This window comes from Talpa europaea (assembly GCF_964194135.1).
Source record: "Talpa europaea genome assembly, chromosome: 16".
In the NCBI taxonomy this organism is placed as follows: Eukaryota; Metazoa; Chordata; class Mammalia; order Eulipotyphla; family Talpidae; genus Talpa; species Talpa europaea.
Genome location: NC_140084.1, coordinates 41931602 through 41949157, shown reverse-complemented (window position 1 = coordinate 41949157; position 17556 = coordinate 41931602). Strand labels below are relative to the sequence as shown.

Below are 17556 nucleotides of genomic sequence, written 5' to 3'. Positions count from 1 at the left end.
CAAATTCAATTCCCAGCCAGGGAGCAACCCATATGGCACGGCAGACCTCTCCTGTCTCGCCCGCTGCTCCCCTCAGTAGTGTGTTTCAGTAGATCCGCCTGTTCTGTTCCCCACTCTGTCTCTGGTGAATCCTCTCACCCCCACACCTCTAGCCTGTACCCCAGTTCTTGTATGCATAAATAAATAAATCTTAAAAATAGAACTAGCTTAGTAAGGTAATACTGTGTCTTTTATAACATCTGATATTGTAACAGGGTGGTCCCCAGGAAAGGGGGAGGTTCCCTGCCCCACCCAAGGGAGGGTGGAGCTGAGCAGGAAGAGGAGAAGCTGGAGAAGAGACTGAGGAAGGAAGCAGGATGGAGCCAGGAGACCTGGAGGAGGCACATGGAGCCTAGAGACACGTGAAGAAGCTGCGCTTGTCTTTTGGTCGTGGACTGGGTGACACAGATGTGGGTGAGACCCGTGGGGAGGTGACCATGGCAGCTTTTATCTTGATATTGATTTTGCTCTTTTCCTTCCGGGCTTGTCCGGTTGTTTGTGACCCTTTTCTGTGGGTCCCCACTGGAAGATGCTTTAGACTTGTAGCAGGCTTTGGGGCCTTGCTCTGGGCCAATCCCATTTGGATGGATTTTTACCCACGAGGGGACGGGTAACTTTGGGTGCTTCACTTAGAAACTAGACTCTTTGCCTTACCTGTATTGTTTCCTAGTTTTATTAAAGTTCCTTTTCATTAAAGTCTCCTATGTTTTGTGTTGATGCGGCGGATGGCAGAACCCATTTAGAATAGGCAGGTTTGCGGGGTTTGGGCTGCCCCTCTCCCTGTCCTATAACAATATGATTTTATAAGCCATCACCAATTTTCAATGCCACCATTGCTTTTCATTTATGGAATTCATCTAAAGATGTTTCAAGCCTTAAAAAGAATTCAAGTATAAATATCGCTAACAGGAAAGAAAAACTAGCAAGTGTTATTAGCACTGGGAGTGTTCTTATCGTTTTCCCGCTTGGGTGTCAGAAGCCTGAGAACAGTATATGCTGTGGGACTGAGAAATACATTTGATTTGAGATTTTCTTTGGCTTTTAAATCCAGTTAACACTTTACTGATGGGAAACTAACTTCCATTTGCAAAGGAGGAACACGTACCCTGATCTTATATTTTCCTCAAAAAATGGGGTTTATGTGGTTTTTAAAAAAGATTTATTTATTTTATGCATACAAGAGCTGGGGTTTAGGTCAGAGGTGTAGGGGGCAGTTGAGCATATTCACCAGAGAGAGAGTGGGGAGCAGAACAGACAGACTGACTGAAACACACTGCTGAGGGGAACAGTGGGCGAGACAGGAAAGAACTACTGTGCCATGTGGGTAGCTCCCTGGCCGCGGATCGAACTCATGCTACAGTAGCTGGAGATAGCTTCATAGTGCTGAGACCTAAACCCTTGCGCCATCAGGGAGCCCCAGGTTTATGTGTTTCTTTGCCAGATGAGGGTATAGTATGTTCAAAGCCTAGAAACTTCAGAATATGATTTGCTTTAGGATACCCAAAGATTTATATCAAGTTCCAGGAAGGAGGTGAAGCTGGGCTGTAACTGAAGTTAACCTGTAGAATTCTTTGTGCTGCCTTAAAATATCAGAATTTCATCCTGATTGACTTGTGGGCAGTGAAAGGAAAAAAAGTCTCTTCCCTCTATTCACCACTCATGTGGGTCACCAAACGTGTGGGGGTGTGTCCTACACCAAGAATTCTCCAGCCTCTCATGAATACCAGTCTGACATTTTACAAATCAATGAGGTCCTGCTGTCTTCACTGAGTTAACATCAGAGCCCACAGGCTAAGGGCTCAGCCCTGTGACACTGTTCCCCCACTTCCATCTCTGAGGTCAGTCACAAGTTGTGGGTCCCCAGGTAGCCCACGGTCTCTGTCCAACTTGGCTACAAATTGGGGGTACCCACGACCCCCTCCTCTTGTTTGAAAACTTGCTAGAATGGCTCACAGGACTCAGGAAAGCAGCTTGCTTGCTGGATGACAGGTTTCTTATAAAAGGATACAACCGAGGAACAGCCAGATGGGAGAGATGCCTCGGGCAAGGTAGGAGGAGGGAGTCAGGGCTCAGGTGTCCTCCCTGGGTGCAAACAACAAACAACAAACAACCCTCCAGCTCCTCCGCAGGTTAGCCAACCTGGCAGCTCTCTATAGTCCTCAGTTGGAATTTTTATAGGGGCCAGATGATGTGGGCACGCTAGAGTCAAACATGGCCTCCTCTTCCCTGCCTGGAGGCGGGTGGGGCTGAGAGCGCCACCCCACAGCCCAGGATCGTTTCCCTGGCAACCAGCCCTCCATCCCCAGTTTATAAAAGTGCATTCATTCGCTCAAGCTCAGGTGTCCTTGAAAGGGCCGAGTTATGAATAATAGAACTCTCCTTTCACTCTTCTCGCTTAGGAAATCCCTAGGGTTTCCTGGGAAAAGGGAAACAAGCTATTTATTGTTGCACATCACAATATCACAGGCAGCTCTGGCAACATTTTTGCCAAGAGTCGGCAGCGATAGGTTTTACCAATTTATAAAGCTGCTCTTGATGGCAGGAAGGTCATTAGCAGTCAGTTTCACTGAGGAAGTCACAGGCTCTGAGCTCCAAACCCACCCTTCTGTGCTCTGCTCTGCGGAGCTGAGCTAGGGGAGCAGATGCTTGCCACATGGGTCTTTGCCACCAGTAGTAAGGCTTGCAAGGCACCTGCATAGTAGGGCGACCAACTTGTTCTGCTCTACCAAGGCTTCCCTCTTTCAGCACTGGAAGCTCTGCGTCCTAGGAGCCCTCCCCAGGATGCCTGGCCACCTTATGCAGAAGGGACTTGCCTGCTGTTCCTGTTACCCAGCAACATGCCTTCACCCTGGGAGAGGCAGCCATGGTACTACCTTCGTGGAGCAACCGCTGGATCCAGCTTTCTATGACTCAGCAAAACCAGTTTCACCAGAAGCCTCAGCACCTTTGGCCTCTGATCTCATTGGGAATGTCCTGTTGCCCCTACTCCTGGGGTGTTTGATTAGTCCTCTTGGAATTTGTTGACCTTATCTCTGGAGCCTTTGTTAACTCTCCTGAAGGCCCTGCACTGCCCCTGAAGCTGCCTAATAACCCCAACTTGCCCTAGGGCTCAGTAGTGGAGCCATTATGAGAAAGAGAGAGAGAAATAGAGAGAGAGAGAGAAGTCGGGGAGGCTATGCAGGGCATCATTCACCACCTCCCTGTGGAGCAGTAACTGGGAGTGTCCAGGCAATGATTTTTTTGGATATGTACAATTTAAATAAATTAATGGCTTTCAAAAGGTAGTGCCAGAACATTATGTAGTTGAGCATGTTAAGAGTGTTTGTCATGAAGCACCTGTGCTCATGTTCGACTGGTGGAACCCCGCTACTCTTAGTGGTCCTGGGGTTCATGCCAGAGCAGCACTAGCTCTCTGTTCTGCACAGCTTGTGCCGAGTATTCCTCAACAGTTGACTCAGAAGATGTGCTGGAAAGGTGAGCCATCCGGGTGAGGAAAACCTGGTGTCACAAGAATTAAGAGAGTGAGGCTTAGTGCTCTAAGGATTCAACCATAGGGTTTAAAGAACAAGTTAATTAAACAAGTAGTGAGTGCATTTTGCTGTGCCAGATCCTGTTTAACCATGGTGAGTAAAATGAAGACACTCTCCACCTTCCTGGGGCTTATGTTCTGGTGGAAGAGAGAGACATGAAGTGAAGCTACCAACCTGTAATGAAACATGAGAGCTCTGAAGAAAAACAAGTCAGAAAAGGGAGTACAGAGGGACAGGAGGTGTTATTCTGGTTAAGCAAGCCCTCTCTGAGGAATTGCCATTTGTGCAGAGACCTGACTGAAGTGACTGAAACATGCAGAGTTGTGGGGGTGATCCAGGTGGAGCACAGAGCAGGTGCAAAGGCCCTGAGGCAGAATTAGGATTGAGGGATGGCAAGGAAGAGCCTGGTGACTGAAAGGGTGGAGGTGGAATAGTAGCCAGGGGCCTTGCAGACCACAGAGAAGTTAAGGTACTTGATCAAGGTCACATAGCTAGTAACTGAGGGAGCCAAGATTTGCACGTAATCTGGACTTGTAATTATTATCCTCCTCAACACTCATGTTTGCTATCGTCTGAGCTGGGTTCTCCACATTTGCTTTCCACACAGTCTTGTAAGCTGAGGGAGAATTTCACCCTCCACAGCATATTTAGAAACTTCCAAGATGTTGGTGTGTTACATACAGAAGGATTTTCCTCTTGACATAAGCCTATTTCTTGACAAGTTACAAAGAGGCCAAGTTTCCTGTGGAGGAGTTATGTAATTTTCAGGAAATGCTCCTTGTGAAAGCTGAAAAACAAAAATATATTCCAAATTCCAGTTTCCAAAACTGTACAATTATTCCTTTGTTTTTGATTCTGTGATGGTAACTGTTTCTTTCCCTGAAGAAATGCTGATCTTTTATTTGTGGCTTCCATATCCTAAAAGCTTTGCTTCTTATTGATTCGGGATTGAGGAATATCCTCGAAATCTTCCATTAAAAAAACTAAGTTAAGTGCTACTTTTTTGTTTTGTTTCAAAGCCAGGAATATCTTAAAATAGGAACTCTGAAGTTCAACAAAGACAGTAACTGTTATTTTAAGGCAAATCTCTTTTTAAAAATTTATTTTTATCTATTTATGCATCCAAGAACTGGGGTATAAGCCAGAGGTGCAGGGGAGGGGTGAGAAGATTCACCAGAGACAGAGTGGGGAGCAGAACAGGCAGACTGACTGAAATACACTGCTGAGGGGAGCAGCAGCGGGCAAGACAGGAGAGGTCTGCTGTGCCATATGGACATCTCCCTGGCTGGGGATCGAACTCAGGCCATTGTGGTGATATTGCTGAGACTTAACCCCTGCACCATCAGGGAGGCCTCCTAAATCCCTATCTTGAAACAAGTTTGAAATTCCATTTACTTGCATCATATAAACAAATGGATGTATATATTCATCTGTGTGCCCTCCTTTTTGCACAAAAGGCAGCATAATGAGCACCCCGATTTGCAGTTTGCTCTTTTCAGTTAATCTACCTGGGAGGTCACTACCCACGTATCATATATCTATATCTACCTATCATCTATCTATCTGTTTCTATCCATCAATCATCTTTTCATGTATCATCCATCCATCCATCTATTTTTCTATTTTTCTATCTGTCTATCTATCTATCTATCTGGGATTCTAATACAACTGTATGGTATTATACCTGTATAGCTCAAGTCAATGAACTTACTGCGATAGTAGAGTTGATTTAACCGGTACCCTATTCACAGACATTTCAATAGTTTCCGGTTTTCTGCTATCACAAGTAGTGCTGGGAGGAAGAATAACATTCATAATGCATGTCATTTCCTGTCTGTGCATCTTTGTATTTTTTTTTTTTTAATGTTAACGTCTTTTATTATGAAGCCATACACAATTACTTGTCTTCTGGTTTGTTGAAACAATAGGTCAGACAACATTTGCTACAATAATGTCTGTCAAAGTGGCTGGCCATAAAAACTCCAGCACCACAGCGGTTGAGTGCTGGTCTGCGAAGCTGCCCGCAGCCTCTGCAGCACCGGTTCGATCCCTAGCCGCTGGAGAGGGTCCCACATGGCGTGACATACCTCTCCTGCCATGCCCACTGCTCCCCTCAGCAGTGTATTTTGTCAGTCTGCCTGTTCTGTTCCCCGCTCTGGCTCTGGTGAATTCTCTCACCCTCCTGAGCTTCTGTCTGTACCCAGTGCTTGTATAAATAAATAAATAAATCTTTTTTTTAATATATATATTTTTGTTTTTGTTTTTAAAGATTTATACAAGCACTGGGTACAGGCAGAAGCGCGGGAGGGTGAGAGAATTCACCAGAGCCAGAGCGGGGAGCAGAGCAGGCAGAAGGACTGAAGTACACTGCTGAGGGGAGCAGCGGGCGGCAGGAGAGGTCTGTGCGCCATGTGGGACCCTCCTCCGGTGGCTGGGGAGCAGCCGGGGATCGAACCGGCGCTGTAGAGGCTGTGGGCAGCTTTGCAACCCAGCGCTCAACCTCTGCGCCACTGGGGGAGGCCCAATAAATAAATCTTAAAAAAAACCCAAAAAACAAAACCACCTGCACCACATTCATCGGATGGGCACTCCGGATGAGGGGGACTGATTTTGCCATTCTCATCCACCTTATAATATTTCAGGAAAGCCAGCTTAACCTTCTCTCTCTTATGTTTATTTTTCTTGGGAGTGGTGTAAGACTTCTTTCTTAGCACCACCACGCAGTCTCAGGACAAGATGAAGAGTGGACTCCTTCTGAATGTTGTAGTCAGACAAAGTTCGTCATCTTCCAGTTGTTTGCCAGCAAAGATTAGTCTCTGCTGATCACGAGGAATTCCTCCCTTATGCTGGATCTTGGCCTTTACATTTTCTTTCTTTTTTTTAATATTTATTTATTTTTATGCAAGCACTGGGTACAGTCAGAAGCACGGGAGGGTGAGAGGATTCACCAGAGCCAGAGCGGGGAACAGAACAGGTAGCCTGAGGAAATACACTGCTGAGGGGAGCAGCGGGCAGCAGGAGAGGTCTGCGCGCCATGTGGGACCCTCGCCGGGCGGCAGGGAATCAAACCTGTGCTGCAGAGGCTGCGGGCCACTTCGCAGCCCAGCGCTCAACCGATGCGCCATCAGGGGAGGCCTGGCCTTTACATTTTCAATTGTATCCGAGGATTAAGTCTCGATGGTGATTGTCTTCCCCCTGAAGGTTTTCATGAAAATCTGCATCTTGATGGCGGGTCCACCACAGCTGGGCAGAGCACCCTGTCTGTGCATCTTTGTGATAAAACCTAGATGTGGGATTGCAGGGTCAAAGGGTAAATTTGCTAGATATTGTCAAGATCTCAGCCACAGAGTGGCACAAATATCTTTTTGTATTTCACCAGCAAGGTGTGAGAATTCCTGTTTGGCCACATTGTTGTCAAAGGAATGTGTCAAACATTTGCATTTTTGCTAATCTGATGGGTGAAAAGAAGTAGCTTGGGGTAATTTTAATGTGAGGTTTAATTATAAGTGAGATTGAACATAAGCTTGTCTATGTGGGGGACATTTTCATGTGAGCCTTCACCTTTATCCCCACTTTCTATAGGTTTTTCAGTCTCTTCCCACCCCTTTTTTTCAGTCTTTATATTTTAGGAATACTAATCCTTTGTCTGCAATATGAATTGTAAATATTTTTCTCCTTTTGTCATCTGTAGTTTTTGGTGTCTGTATTGTGGGTTTATTTTTTTAGGAACTGCGGAATATTTTCACTTTCGTTCGACCAAGAAATCCTTTTCTTACTTCTGGATTTTTTTTTTCTTACTTCTGAATTTTTGATGAATAGTTTGGAAAATTTACCCCACGCCCTGGTCTTCTGACTTGCTGGTGTTTCATTATTTGTAAGGTTGTATTTTTTTCACTTAGATCTTTGATACACTTTGAATTTAGAGACTTTTTTTAATGTATGCATAGAAGAACTGGGGTACAGGTCAGAGGTGCAGGGGATGAGAGGATTCACCAGAGACAGAATGGGGAGCAGAACAGGAGGATCTACTGAGATACATTGCTAAGGGGAGCAGCGGGCAAGACAGGAAAGGTCTGCTGCACCATGGGGGTTAGCTCCCTGGCAGGGAATCAAACTCAGGCCATTGGGGCGATGGTGATAGCTCTGAGACTTAACCCCTAGGCCATCAGGGAGGCCCCAGATACACTTTGAATTTAAACTGGTGACCATTGTGAACTTTTCCTTTTGATAACTCCAATACTACTGAATAAAAAACTTCCCTAAAGGCCTTTCATAAATGAAAAACTATTGTATGGCTTGGTAATACGTTTCCACAAATGGTTATTTCTATTCCTGGACTTTCTAGTCGTTTCCTTGATCTGTATGGTTATTGATCCACCTAGAACACCCTTGTTTTTATATTGTTTCTAGAATCTGATGGAGGTAGTGTGTGGTTTTCTTCTTGTTCCAGTCCCTCCTGAGCCAACACTGCCCCCCTCCCCACCCCACCCCTGTCTTTGCCTGATGTCCTTCCAAATGAATATTATAATCAAGTGGTCTAGTTCTAAAACACACGCAAACTAACACCCGTGCTGATGTTTTGATTAGAAGGGAGATATATTTATAAATGAACAGGGCAATTGACCTCTTTATCCTGGTAGTCAGTCTCCATCCTTGGAATCCAGGGGCCATCTGGTGGCCACTATACGCAATGGCAGTTTTTCTCTTCGAAAAACTGCAGCACCAGGCTGCGCCTTCTCTTTGAGAAGGCATCTTGGAGCAAAGGTCTCACACACTTTCTGTGGGTCAGGACTTGCAGGAGTGGGGAGCCAGTGGCTTGTCTAGATGGTTCTGGCTGCAAGTTTCTGCCATGAGGACGTGGCTTGATGGGGCTGAGGATCCTCTTCCAGGTGGGCTCACACACCTTTAGATAGGGCAACCATGGTAGGTGGCCTCAATTTCTCAGCATGCAGCCTTGGGCAGAGTGTCTTCACGGCACGTGGCTGGCTTCCTCCAGAGCAAGTGAGCCCAGAGAGAGTGAGCTGGGTGCTAGATCACTCCAGACTTCAAGTAAATTCGCAGATGACACCCAGTTCCCAGGCAGCTCTCCTGCTGCTTCTGATGTTAACATACAACCCAGGATCCCAATCGGAAAGTGCATGCCGCTACCAGCTTAACTAAACCGCCAACCTTATTTGTGTTTTAAATGATTTTTCTGCCGATGTCCTTTTTCTGTTCCAGGATCTAATTCTGGATCCCACACTGCATTTCATTGTCAAGTCTCGTTAGCCCTCTGGCATCTGTGACAGTTCTTCTGTTTCCTTGTCATGCGTGACCCCATCGCCTGTTTTATATAGAATATCCTTCAGTTTGGGTTTGGATTATGTTTTCTCATGAAAAGTTGTAAGTAAACAACCTGGGTCTTTCCCTCGTGCCAAGAAAGCCAAGTATCTTTGCACAGGGGTGTTTATTACAGGAGATGGTCTCCAAGGGGACTGACAGTCAGGTTAGGCCCGTAATGAAGCAGCTCCCCAAACGTTGGGGGGGTGCTATGATTATATAAAGGCAGAAGGAATGGGAGGAGGTGCAGGAAATAGAGGAAGGTGGAGGCAGTGCCAGGCAGTATAGGCATCAGGAGTTACAGTGTCTTTTCCAGCAGGGGCTTGCCCTAATGCTTTCCTATCTCTGAAGGGGCAGAGGGAAAGATTTCCAGTGGAGAAGTAACACAGTTCTCAAGATTCCTGGGAATGCAGGAATAAATCACAGGGGAGAGGGAAGTGTGGGAGAAGGAAAACAAAGTGTTGAGCCCTTGATTCTGCTTAGTTTAACCCTTTCTAAGCCTAAGAGATCCTAGGCTACAGAATAAAGGGGGTCAGTTACAAAGTGAATTGACGCATGTTAGCCAAGACACAAATGAGTCTGTGTCCTCAGTGCATCAGGCCGGGAACTTCATGAGGTCAATATATCTCTCTGCTGGGGTTGTTGACCTTGATCGCTCGGTTAAGATACTGTCTACTGGTTTCTCCACCTAGTGTTGTTGTCTTTCCCTATGTATCTAACTAGTATCTCAGGGGAGATGCTTTGAGACTATGTACATCTTGTTTCTCCTCAAGCTCTAATCTGTTGGTGGATTTTATCTGCAACAGTTATTGCTAGGGTTTTTTGCCTTCCCCTGTTTCCTTTTGCATTTATTTATTTACAATTTTATTTATTTTTGCATAGAAGAACTTGGGTGTAGGCCAGAGGTACAGCAGGGTGGAGGGGTAGGGGGTAGGATTCGCCAGAGACAGTGGGGAGCAGAACAGGTAGATCTACTGAAATATGCTGCTAAGGGGAGCAGTGCGCGAGACAGTAGAAGTCTTCTGTGTCATGTGGGTCACCTCCCTGGCCGGGGATCGATCTCAGGCCATAGAGGTGATGGTGATAGCGCTGAGACTTCACCCCCTAGGCCACCAGGGAGGCCCCTTCAGAAGATGCAATTCATGCATTTATGAATTGGGATTCTATTGAAAGCAAGAGCTGCCCCTTCTCCTCAATTATTTATTTGCTTTGTTTTATTTTGTTTATCAATTAATCTGATTTATCTGATTCCAAATAAACTACTTATTTATTTGATTGTTTACTTAGATTGACATAGACTTGTGGATATTTTGTTTTATACTGTGGATTAAAGCCTGATACTGAGAGACTCTGAATCCTTGACAACCAGCAGGATGTGAAATGGTATGCCACTGTGGTTTTAATTAGAATCTTTCTGAATCCTGAATACTGATGAGGCTGGCATCTTTGGCCTGTCCTGTTGTGGCCTCTATGAAACGCTCATAGCAGCTATTTTTAATCATCCTCTTGTTTCTCTGAGTCAGAATGTCAGGCTCACAGCACAGATATGAGCCCTTGTCTTGGGAATAGACCCGTATGTATATTAAATGCAACTTCAGCTTTCCATACCGTCTATATGCTGATGGACCCTGTTACAATTTGAGTTCTCTGGAAGCAGATACTGAGACGCAGTTTGAGGTGCAAGATATTTATTAGGGTTTGTCACCTGTGGAAGGGAGCTCCTTCTTTTCCATGCCCAGCTGACTCTTTATAAAGACCGAGAACCGGTTGCCTGTATGCCAGGCAGCCTTCCTGATTACTTCCTCCAGTGAGTGGAAAGGCTGAGGGGTTGGAGATGGTAGTGAGGGTTCCTACTGGAGGCACTTTTCTTCATGGTGTAAGGAATTGGTGCTACGGAGGAGCAGTGACAAGGCCCTCAACACTGGGTTCTTGAAAGACTTATGACTTGGAACCTTAATCTTGGTTCTCTTAGTATCTGGGGCAGTGGTTTTCAAAGAATGGGCTGAAGGAGACTCCCTGGTGGTGCGAGGGGTTAAGACACAGCCTGTGAAGCTGTCTGCAGCCTCTGCAGCACAAGTTCAATCCCCACCGGCCAGGGAGCTACCCACATGGCGCAGCAGACCTCTCCTGTCTCGCCTGCTGCTTCCCTCAGCAGTGTATTTCGGTCAGTCTGCCTGTTCTGTTCCCCGCTCTGTCTCTGGTGCATCCTCTCACCCTCCTGCACCTCTGGCCTGTACCCCAGCTATTGTATACATAAATAAATAAATATTTTTTTAAAAAAGAAAGGGATGAAGATCCTTTCAGTGCTTTTTCTTTAACAATATTAAGAGATTTTTTTTTGCCCCTTACACTCTCATTCTGCTGTGAGGACTGAGTGTCCTCCAGACATTGTATATGTGATGACATCACTGTTGTGCTAGCATGGAGTGTGCATGGGGTGTGCCAGCTAATTGTGTGTGTATGTTTTCTAGCAGTTTTATTGCGGTGTCATTCAGATACCATACATTTTACCCATTTAAAGTGCATGATCCAGTGTTATTAGCATATTCACAGTTGTGCAGCTATCATCAGAGCCCATTTAAGGAATATGTTGCCACCCCAAAAAGAAATCCCATATCCATTAACAGTTAATCCTGTTCTCCCACCCTGAGGCCCTGGCAGCAACTCATCTATTTCCTTTTTTTTTTAGAAGTGGGGAACAGGCCAGAATTGTAGGGGGTGAGAAGATTCATCAGAGAGAGCAGGGAGAAGAACAGGTAGATGTACCGAAACACACTGCTGAGAGGAGCAGCGGGCAAGACAGGAGAGGTCTGCCGGGCCATGTGGGTTGTTTCAGTTTGGCCAAGGATTGAACTTGCACTGCAAACACTGTGGACAGCTGCACAGTGCTGCGCTCAACCCCTTGCACCTCCAGGGAGGCCCTATTTCCTTTTCTGTAGATTTGCTTTTTCTGGACTTTGTGGTAAAATGTAATCATTTACTACATAGTCTTGTAACTGACTTCTTTCATGTCTTCAAGGTTCAGGACATTGTCACGTGTATCACTCATTCATTCCTTTTCGTTGCCAGATAATATTCTACGGTATGGAACTACCACATTACATTTATTTTATTTATTTTTTTTAAGATTTATTTATTTATGCATACAAGAACTGGGGTACAGGCCAGAGGTGCAGGAGAGTGAGCGGATGCACCAGAGACAGAGTGGGGAACAGAACAGGCAGACTGACTGAAATACACTGCTGAGGGGAGCAGCGGGTGAGACAGGAGAGGTCTGCTGCGTCATGTGAGTTGCTCCCTGGCCAGGCATCAAACTCGTGCTGCAGTGGCTGTGGATAGCTTCATAGTGCGGTGCTTAACCCCTTGTGCCACCAGGGAGGCCCTACCACATTACATTTATTGCCCATTCATAATTTAATGTACATTTTGGTTATTTCCACTTTTTGGCTGTTTACAAATAATGCTGCTTTTGAACACTTACATACAAGTGAGTAAAGAGAAACCATAAGGCAAAGGAAATTAAAGTACAAAAGTTAGATTCCAGCTTCTGTCACTTTGCAGACAGCCACAGACTTCTGCAGTCTGCCTGGCTTTCCATCAACTTTGATTTACTTCTAGCCTCTCAGACTCTGTGGATTCTTCCACAACCTGCACAGAGCTCACCTAGCCTCTTGCCCAGCACATCAGAGAATTCAGCCACCAAAGGGCGTTTGGAGGAGATATTTATTTATTTATTTTTATTAATATAAATTTTTTTATTTTTATATTCCCCATACAATTGCGACCCCCTTATTTTGACCCCAATCCCTCCCCTCCCCGCCCCCCACCCCCCATAGAGTGTCTCTCGTTCATAGTGTTTTGTTGATTTTGATTTTTACTTTCTTATAGTTATTCTTTTTCCTGGTCCCTTATTTAAGTTTTCTAGATCCCTGCTATGAGTGAGACCATCCGGTATTTTTCTTTTTCTTTCTGGCTTATTTCGCTGAGCATGATCCCTTCTAGCTCCATCCATGTTGCTGCAAATGGCATGTGTTTATCTTTTTTGAATGCTGAGTAATATTCCATGGTGTGTATGTACCACATCTTCTTGATCCAGTCATCTATTTTGGGGCATTTGGGTTGTTTCCAAAGCTTAGCTATTGTGAACAGTGCTGCTATAAACATAGGGGTGCAGGTGCTCTTTGGAATTGATGTTTCTGTGTCCTTTGGGTAAATACCTAGGAGTGGAATTGCTGGATCCTATGGAAGCTCTATGTTTAGTAGGTCAAGAAATCTTGGAGGAGATACTTAAAGAGATATTTAAAGAGCAGGTCCAGGGGCTGGGAGCAGCGGAGCAGCTAAAGGCAGGTTGGGGGTGGGCCGCCCTGGGCATGCGCAGACAGCTTCCACCCCAACTGCGCATGCGGGCTCTTCCCCGGCTCCCTCGAGGCCATTGTGAGCGCCTGGTGCCTCGTGGTGGGCCGGGCGGCCGCTTTGTGGACCGGGCTGGGCAGCCATGGTTTCTTCCGCCTGTTGAAGCAGCAGCGAGTGGTGATGTCTTTCACCCTAGGCCGTCTCAGCACCCTAGGCCGTGAGTACGGGGGCCATCTTGGGAGACTTCTTGGGAGCCCTCCTTCCGGGGCTGTTTCCAGATTTTGGCTGTTGTGGGGTGTGGCTCTGGCTGTTCTGTCCCTGAGTTTGGCTGCCCATGTATATGCATTTCTGTAGGACAGCTACCCAGGAGATAGGTACGTAGATTCCATAGGGGTGGCATTGGCAGGGTGCGGCCCTGGCTGAATAGGCATATAGTTGTCAGACTTCATAGACTGGCAAATAATTCTCCAAATTGCTGTAGAGTTATTACATTATATATCATTATATATAATGTTTCAGTGCCCACTGGCAGCGCAGGCAAGGTTCAGCTGACACTAGAACCCATGACTGGCCAAGGTGTCAATGCTTCGATAAGTTGGTCGTTTATCAGGGTATTCATTGACACCCTCAGCGATGGTGCTCCCCAAACCTAATCTAGCCCCCACAGATTACGTCTAAGCAGAAACCTGTTTCTCAAAAGCAGTGAAACGTGAACTTAAGGTAAAATTTACATCAGTGGTGGTATTTTCTGTTCCAGATCATGAATATACACACTAGGTTATCATGATACATGGTAGTTATATTCTGCTCTTCATTAGCAAATACTAAACCACTGCTCCTAGTGTTGCCAATCAGGTGGGTTCTTGTGTTCAAGCAATTGAGGAATAATTACCGGCACAACGGACTGAAGATTAGCAAGCTCAGGTTTATTGCATGAGAGACTCCTGAGAGCAGGAAGGGGTCCAAGGCAGAGCCCATTACTGTTGGGGGTAGGTTTACTTTGATCATCTCTCATGGGGACTTTTCATGTTCTGGTGCTTTTCCACTACCCCCTTTGCCTCATTGCCCCACTTTGCCACCCAGAGGTGTGAAGCCACCACAAGCTACTGTGTGTGTGCTTCTAGATGCCTCTTGTGGCTACCAGCCTCGGCCTGCTAGCTCAGTGGCTAGCAGCCTTTGCCTGTCAGCTTTCTGCTCCCTCAGGCACCCAGCCTTAGTCTGCTACCTTACAACCAGCCCTTGCCAGCCAGCTTGCAGCCAGCTCTTGCAGGCCAGCTTGCTAGCCAGCTAGTTCTCTGCTCCCTCACTAGGAGAAATGCACTGGTTAACATTGTGCTCACAGACCATGGCACCAACTGGTGGCTGTGCAAAGCTGATCTAACACGTATTTCTCCAGCTATTGATGTTTTTCATGTAACTGCCTTACCATTCTTTTCTTGCTCACCCAAAATTGGGAGTTTCCATTCTGCTTTCCAAAGCCTTTCAACTCCAGGCAGCATGGGGATTTGGCGTAGTTCTCAAAGAGGAGCCCAGCATTTGGAGGCCTCTCAACTCCCCATTTTTGTCACCCCATTCTGTTGTCACTACATTACAAGATTGCCCAGAGCCTTGCTGGCCAGACCTCTGGCTAGAATAATCCTTTCTCTAGTTCTTGAGTTCATAGCTCATTTCTGAGTAAAGGTTGACAAATACCACAAGGGAGAAAGTCATTGTAGATCATCAGAGGGTATGGATCCACTTTTTTCTTATTGCATGCGGGTGCTGAATTGTTTTTTTATATAATTTTAAATTAATTTCTTATATGCATACATCATATATATTTGCAAGAACTTTTGCAAATTGATAAGAATGCTACAAACAACTCAATGGTTGTGTCTTGCCTTTTGATCCAGCCTAATAATCTCTTAATGGAGTATTAAACCATTGGTAGTTAACATGGTTCACGTTGTTGAGTTTAAATCCAACTTTTATGGTATTTCTCTATTACTTGTCCCTCTTGTTCATTTTACCTCTTTTTCTGCACTTTGGGTTAATTGATTCTATTTGTGATTTATGTTGTCTCCACTATTGATTTATTAGCTGTGTCTTTGTTTTTGCTCTAGGGTTTACAATAGACAGTGTTTCACAGTCTACCTGTAAATATTGGGTTGTCGGAAAAGTCATGACATTTTTTTTGTGGTTTTCAAGCAAAAATGTATCATGAATTTTGCAGCAATAATATATAATATAATAACTCTACAGCAACCTTTTCCCATCTCCCAACTCAGTTTTCATGCATTTGTCATTTTACTTCTACCTGTGTTGTAAACCTCAACACATATTGTTGTAATTTTTTTAAAGGTTTATTTATTTTTGCATAGAACTGGGGGGTGAGAGGATTCACTAGAGACAGAGTGGGGAGCAGAACAGGCAGATTTTACTGAAATACACTGCTGAGGGGAGCAGTGAGTGAGACAGGAGAGGTCTGCTGCGCCATGTGTGGGCTAGCTTCCTGGTGGGGGGATTGAACTCAGTGTAGTGGTGATAATGATAGTGCTAAGACTTAACCTCTAGGCCACCAGGGAGGCACCCATATTGTTGTAATTTTTATTTAAAAATAATCTTTTAAAAAAGTCTTTCACTTCTGCCTATATATTTCCCATTGCTGGTGTTCATTATTTTGTGTAAATCTAGAGTTCCATCTGGTATCATTTTTTCTTCCATTTGAAGAATTTCCTTGTAACTTTTATTCTAGTAAATATCTGTTGGTGATAAATCCTGGTTTTGTTCATTAGAGAAAGTCCTTATTTTGAACGCACATGAGAAAGATATTATTTTGTAGAATTCTAGGTTGACAAGTTTTTCTCTTTCACATCTGCAAAGATATAATTTCATTGTTTTACTATACACATAATTCTGATAGGATGCCTTCGGTATTTATAACCTTTGCTCCTCTTTTCTTAATGTGTATTTTTCTTTGGTTGCTAGGAATTCAATTCTGTTTTTTTTCCTTTTAAAAAGATTTATTTATGCATACAAGAACTGGGGTAGAGGCCAGAGGTGGGGGGGTGAGAAAATTCACTAGAGACAAAGTGGGGAACAGAACAGGAGGATTGACTGAAATGCACTGCTGAGGGGACCAGCAGGCAAGTCAGGAGAGGTCTGCTGCACCATGTGGGTAGCTCCCTGACCGGTTAGGGATTGAACTTGTACTGCAGAGGCTGGAGACAGCTTCTTCATAGGTTGCATCTTAACCCCTTGTGCCACCAGAGAAGCCCTAGGAATTCAATTCTTATGAGCTTCAGTGTGGTTTTTGGATCTCTGAGTTTATAGGTTTCATTAAACTTAGAAAATTATCAATCATTCCTTCCAATATATGCATTTTATACCTTTTCCTTTGGGGGTTTTAGTTACATATTTGTCAGCCTGCTTCATATCATCTCATAGATAAATGAAGCTGTGCTACCTTCTAAAAATTCAATCTTTCATTTCTCTCTTTTACTCCATTTTTAATAGCTGCTAGTGATATTTCTTCTAGTTCACTGCTTTCTTTTTTCTCCAGTGTGTAATCTGTTAATCCCATCTGGTGATTAAAACAACACAAAACAAAAAAAATATATGGGTCTGTTTTATTCACTTTTTTCTCCTATTGATAGACCATCTTTTTCTGGTTCTTGGCATATCTCTTTTACTTTGTTGAGTGCCTGAATTTTATTTTATTTTTTAATTTTTATTTTTTTAAAGATTTAATTTTTTATGCATATATAAGAACTGGGGTGCAGGCCAGAGGTGTGGATGGTGAGAGGATTCACCAGAGACAGAATGGGGAACAGAACAGGCAGATTGACCAAAATACACTGCTGAGGGGAGCAGCGGGCGAGACAGGAGAGGTCTGCCGCGCCATGAGGTGTTGCTCCCTGGCAGGCCAGGGGATTGAACTCATGCTGCTGTGGCTGCAGATTGCTTCATAGTTTGCGTCTTAGCCCCTTGTGCCACCAGGGAGGCCTTTATTTTATTTTTTAAAAAAGAAATTTAGGCTTTAATTTTAATTTCGCATCTCAGAATGCAGTTGACTTACTTGTGATTAAGTCTGAATCTTTCAAAGCTGACATTTACATTTTGCCAGGGTGGGATTAAAATAACCCCTTATTTTATATCAGTCCAATTACTAAGGCATGATCTCTCTGATGCCTCTGTTGAGTACCCCCAAATGAGTAGTGAGGAGTCGTTTTTCCTGGCTGGTCCCATCTTTTTTTTTTTTTAATTTAAAAAAAGATTTATGGGTCTCCCCGGTGGCGCAGCGGTTGAGCACTGGGTTGCGAAGCTGCCCGCGGCC

The 17556-nt window shown here is 44.7% G+C and overlaps 1 pseudogene across 1 annotated transcript; it reads right to left on the bottom strand.

Annotated features, from left to right (window-relative positions):
- Positions 1-5358: 5358 nt before the first annotated feature.
- On the bottom strand, positions 5359-6790 carry LOC311186425 (ubiquitin-ribosomal protein eS31 fusion protein-like; annotated as a pseudogene). The gene is made up of 3 exons: positions 6716-6790; positions 6130-6433; positions 5359-5549 (listed from the first exon to the last, which is right to left on the bottom strand). The product of its transcript is annotated as a ubiquitin-ribosomal protein eS31 fusion protein-like (transcript).
- Between the last annotated feature and the right edge of the window lie 10766 nt (positions 6791-17556).